The sequence below is a fragment of the Atta cephalotes genome (genome assembly GCF_000143395.1).
Source record: "Atta cephalotes unplaced genomic scaffold scaffold00024, whole genome shotgun sequence".
Classification (NCBI taxonomy): domain Eukaryota; kingdom Metazoa; phylum Arthropoda; class Insecta; order Hymenoptera; family Formicidae; genus Atta; species Atta cephalotes.
Window position 1 is genome coordinate 2,497,843 of NW_012130088.1, and position 6,620 is coordinate 2,504,462.

A 6,620-nucleotide genomic window follows, 5' to 3' on the forward strand; every position below is an offset into this window, starting at 1 on the left:
GAGAGAGAGAGGGAGAGAGAGAAAGAAATAATGATAAAATTTTAATTTTTTGTATAAGTATACTTTAAGTATTTAAAATGATTTATTCAAAGATTCATGGCGATTCAGAAATTCGTTATAAGGATTTAAAAAGAATAAGTATTGTTTATTTACAAAACAATTAATCACTGCATCGCAATGATTAATTTACATACTATTTACATAAATATTTTGAATACCTACTTATACAAAAAATGTTAAAGTACTTATACAAAAAATGACTTATACAAAATTATAAGATATTTTATACTTTATTTTAATTGGCGCATATTGATACGAAATATTAAATATCTCGTAAACTATCAGTTTTTTTTTATCTTTACCTTAATATTTTTATATGCAAAATAATTAAAAGCATTATTAAATTTAACGCTATGACAAGCGACATCGTAGCGAAGTATTGTAATTATATATAAAAAGATGCAAAAAGGAAAGAAAAGAATTTCTAGTGATATCATTATAAACATGATTCTAAAATATAAGAAAGACATACTAATGGATTATAAAATAGTCCAAAATAGTCTAAAATTGCTTCAATTTAGCAAAAACTTTTTGCAAAAGAATTGTTGGCTTATGGACAAATGAAATTTCCTTTATTATATTACTTTTAAACATGATCTAGAATAATCTGTAATTATCACAACTTTTTCATTATTTTAAAAATATGTGTGTAATACATTCTTAAGTATGAGTGTAAGTTCAGTCTGTTACAAATAACAGTCTTTTTGTTTTCTTATCAACGTCTCAAACAGAACAAGTGTCATGTCAAAATAAAGTTAAAATGAATTGTGACTAATCAAAAAGTGACTTTTAATAATCATTACGGTGTCATCTTGCCGTATTGACGTCATGATGACTTTTGTTCTGTATTCTACACAATGAATAATTATGATAATGAATCGTCTGATTAAGATAGATATTTAAACTTTATTTATTCCATCAAATATACGAATGAAGGAAGTAAGGATTAATAGAATTATTTTAAACAATAATAATGGAATGCCATTATTAAAACACACACACACACACGCGCGCGCGCGCGCGCGCACACACATACACCCACACATATGTATATTTTAATATTCGATTATCTTATTATAACTTTAATTATTGTCCGTTTTAGTTGAACCAAAGGATTCGTGAAAAAGAGGCGATGAACTTGATTGACCCGAAACTGGTGTTCTTGCTCGACGAATCCCGAAATATAGTCATTTCCAAGAGACAGTCTATCGATCTCATGCAGATACTACTTGTACATCGACTATATTTGTCTGATTGTATTTTTAATTTAATTTATCATATTAAACAGTTTCCTAAAGATACCTTAATTGCCATAATTTCTCACACATCGAAGACGTATCTGTTATTAAACTATTCCGGAAGAGATAAAGGTCACAGCACGCCGACCTCTCTTTAAAACGAGACTCACAGAAACGCTATTAACGTCATCGGGAGAATTAATTTCCGAGAATACGAGAGATCGAATGGCTATTATTTTTGTCGTTATTTAAAAACGACTACGCAGTTATTCTTGTTGTTTCGCGACTCGAGCGGAGGAAAAAGCGCGCGGGACTTTAGGTCAAAGGTAACGTCGTAATCAGGCGTGTAAAATAATCCGTAGCGTGCACGCGCGACGTGTTATATATGCATGTATGTATGTGTGTGTATGTGTGCATCTCAGGGGAATTCTCAGGGTGCAATCAACCTGCGCGCAAAGGTACATCGCACTGTGTGAGCTCGCGCGCGCGTTACGCCACACGGAAAACCTTGACTTTATTGCGCCGCGACAACGCGCCGCAGCCAGCCATCTCCTTTCCCTTTTTACGCATTTTGTCGTTCGTTGCGCTCACGCTCCTTTTTTTCTTTTTCACTCGCAAACGAGTCACCTATCGAGACAGCAGCGATTGGGGACTCTGTGGACTTTGTCAAGAGACGGAGCACGACGTGGAGGAAATTAAAAAGAACATCGAAACGAAATGAAAAAATTAGAAGGATCATTGAAACTTGTTGTTATTCTATAATACCTCTATATAATAATATAGAGTTATTCTATAATAGTTATTCTATAATATCTCTATATATCTCATGTTTTTCATATATTTTCTCTGTACACTAAAAAAAAAAAATCTGATAGCTACAAGAAGCTGAAAGAAGAGTCTGGTAATAGCTATTAAAAAAAAAAATGTTGAGTGAAATAATTAAATCAAATTATATTCGGTTAACATAATCAAAAATAATTTTATTTTTCTAAACATTTAGTAAGTGTTACCAAACATTGATTGTATTATTGTGTTTGGCAATACCTTGATCAAAAAGTTCCCGGAATTACCACCAGGTGCTCTGAGTCAGCTGATTTGAGTTCTGTTTTTTTGATTAGGTTGCCACATCTATCATTGACATTCCCACCAAATTTTATCACCATAACATTTGTAAAAGTACGCCGTCTTGAGTACATCTACCTCTGCACGTATTTTCGATTTTTTACAGTTTTAAAAATGGAGTGGATTTTGCATCATGATAACGCACCGTTGCACAGTGCTATCATTATCCGTGAATTTTTGACCAAGAACGAAACGAATACCATTCAATAGCCATCGAATTCACCTGATACGGCTCCCTGCGATTTTTTTCTGTTCGATCGAGTCAAAAAACCATTACGGGGAATGCATTTTAACAGCCGAAAGGAGGTAATGGAAAAATCGAAGATGGCTCTGATGGTTATACCGACAATAGAGTTCCAGAAATGTTTCGAGAGCTAGATCAAGCGCTGGGATAAGTCGATGGAGAGTACTTTGAAGGGGACAATATCACTTTTAATGAATAAAACTTGTATTTCGAATTTTCTGAATGAATTCCGGGAACTTTTTGATCAAGGTACTTACTAAATGTTTAGAAAAGTAAAATTATTTTTGGTTATATCAACTAAATGTTTAATTGAAATTATTTCATTCAATATTTGGCAACTATTATTAAACTCCTTTTTCAGTGTACTCGAGTGTAACGTAAGTGATTTTGATGTCATGTAGTAATTAAAATGACTATATGACATCAAAATATGATTAATATAGTATGTCCAATGAATACAAAAATTTGTAATTGAGCTCTAGATTGTATTTATTCAAAATTTTCACATAAAAAAAATATAATCATATATTCATTCAAAATTTTTAAATATTTTTCAAAAAATAATTATTCGCAAAAAACTATGAATATTTAACGAGTATTCATATTTATTCAACTAAAATATAAACTGAAAAAAGCTTCAATAAGCAATTGTCACCTCTTAACTACTGATACTTTGATGATTTTAAGTAAAAAAAAATGAATTTTATTTATTTTTGTCATTGTAATATTCAGATTTTATAAAGGAAACTTAGAAATTTTGAAAAATATTTTAGAAAGACATACATTTTTTATTTATAAATCTATCTATTTGATAGAGCGCCATATTTCGATATAATTCCGGTTATATGACATTAATGTTATAAATATTTTATAGGATATCTTTGGCGAGACATTCATTGTGGTCTGTGGACATTAAATTCCGAGATATATTATTTATTCTCAATAAATATGTCTTTGTTTAATCTATAGGTTAAACAAGGATGCCCATCATTACGGACTAATCGTAGCCATTGTTTTTATAGATTTTCTCTTGTAGGCTTGCAAGCTATGTGCAGATAATATAGAATAAAAGTGAAATGAAAATATTTGTGTAATCATATTAAAAAAAACGTATTCATTCAAATGGAATGAAAAAATATTTATTTGTTTTTTAATAAATAAAAAAGAAATGTATTCGAATGAGTATTTTCATTCATTTTTTATTCATTTATTCGAATATTAAGTGTATTCATCGGACATACATAATCAAAATGATGTTAAAGTGATTCCAAAATAAATTACTTTTCAATCATTTGACTTGTTGTTTTATTAATTGGGGTATCAAATGGGATATTTTATTTAACGTATTTATGATATATTTAAATAAATATTTCATAAATATTTCATAAATATTTAATAAATATTTCCAAGCACAATAAAGTAATCAATCGTTTGATAATAAGAAATTAGAAAAGTATAATTAGAAAAATAAGATAATATTTAGAAAGGTAAAATTAGTGTTTATATATAATATATATTGATTTTGATTATATTAATCAAACATTTACCTAAAATTATTTTACTAAAGCTTTAGAAATTTATTAATAGTAGACTTTTTTAAGTGTACTGTCAGCAAATATCGCGAAGCGATTAAATATCGTAATAATATAGTATTATACAGATTTAAATTACTCTTATTATTACATAACCATCTCGATGTGTTTACATTGCTCGGTTCACGTTTCGGTTTACGTTTGCGCCCAAAACACAAATATTTTCCATTGGACAAACAATGATAAGATAAGATCAATCAAGAATTGCGTCTGCGACCGTTTATCACTGTTACGAATACATGATTCTTACGAATCTCTATTGAATCAATCTCAACCGATCATGATTCTTATCCGAAAACATCGACCCCATTTTTGGTTGACGTAAATTTTTTATGCATATCTCTTTACATTTGGATTGTGCGAAATTATACAGTGAGTGCAAAAAATATTCGTACAGGTATCTCTTTTTTAGATATATTTTTAGAAAACTTTATTTTTAGAAAGTAAACATTAATTTACAATTTATTAAAGAATAAATAAAAGTAGATTGTATACTTTTAAAAATTATTTTATCTAAATAAATTTGCAATTAAAATATATTATCTTAATAATAAGTAAAAATTTATTCAAATACAATTTTTCGATATTAACAATGCAATCGATAATATTGGAATTGAGAAATTTATACAGTTTCAAATTACGACAGTTATTTTTATATAAGGCTCTTTTATTTTAGAACGGAACGTATTTATTGTTAATAAACTGCTAATTAATTTTTATTTTCTACAAATAAGTTTTTATTAATAAAAAAATCTGTGTGAATCTACTACTTGCATTCACTGTATGCGTGTTTATATAAATAAAACGAATATATGACAGCCAGCACGAATCTAAAGGAGATATGCGAGAGAAAATTAACTTGCTCATAACTTGCTGAAAACTGGCGCCTGTTTTATCATAGAAAATATTATTGTATTTTATCCTATCTGATTTTTTCTGGCACGAATTAGATAAGAACACACATATTCATGATTTAGAAATGGAAGAAGAGTGCAGCGCAGGAATGTTTTATAAACAAATATATATAATAATAGCGTGAAATTTTGCATCGTACAGTCTTTCGTAACGCAGAGCAGAAACATAAACATGCGCCAAGATAAAATCCGCTGAACAATTTAACTCGCGACGGCAAAGGTTAAAGACTCGGGTGAACGTGGCCGATGCTTGATATCGCATTGATAAAACGTGACTTTGTCGTAGAAGATCGAGGTATTATCATAAATTTCGCAAAGTTCAAGGCCTGGGACATGGCAAGGTTTACGGCAAGGATCGTTTCGTTCGCGTCACATTTGTAGTTTGTAAACAATAGTCCGTGGCCCTGAGAAATGATAATCAAATTTGTATTCCCGGGAGTAGAATATGCTCTCGTGCGGATGTCTATCGCATCCCCCTCAGCGTGACGTTCCGGCGAATAGTCGACCTTCAATCCTTTCCGCCGTTATCTTCCTTGTTACTTCGACTTGAAAGGTTCGCTCTCGTAATATGCGACGAGAAGAAAAAACTGACGAATACCAGTTCAGTCCGGCGCGCGTGAAATGATTAGCTGGAGATAAAAATAATGTAAATGCTGCTCGTGTCTCCGAAATTGATTTCGCTTCTGTCTGCGTCCAGAATAGAACGCTCTGCTACGTGCAAGTTTTGTGCGCACTTGCACGTTTATCGTTTATCTATCTGCCGGGCTAAACGAAACGCCGTGTAGCATAATGAGACACTTGCATACGTAAGTTGCTTCCTCACCGAGGTCAGAAAACAATGCTGTGATATGTTAGAAAAAAAGAAAATAAAGATCAATTATTTCGAATTACACGTATTCTGTGTGCATGAGAGGGTACTATCGCAATTGCGAGAAATGTAACTGAATATTGTACATTTATCACGTAAATGACAATATGTAGGTGTATCGATGAGATCATTCTTAAAGACCTCGAATATAACAGATCGAAAATGCAATTATCGATATATTATTTATTTTGTTATTACATTTGTTACAAGAACGATATAACTCAAAAATTAATTCAAATAATTCATTTTTTAGTTACTTGCAAACAAGGACGAAAAGAGAAAACGGAATATACCTACTTTAAAAAATATATTTTTATTGCTTTATAAGCAGTACCTAAATTGTTATATCTAATTGCATTTTAAAATCGATATTACAAAATTTTAATGATTCAATACATTGGAATTCATTTTCAGTTTCTATAACAGAAACTGTTATATCATTATTGTAACAAGTGAGCGAAATATATATTTTTTATTTGGTATCATAGCATGAGTCATTTCCTTTCCGCACCTTACAACTATTTTATTTTGTATTTATAGATGCATACACATTGAGAAAATAATTAACTACAATCGACTGTC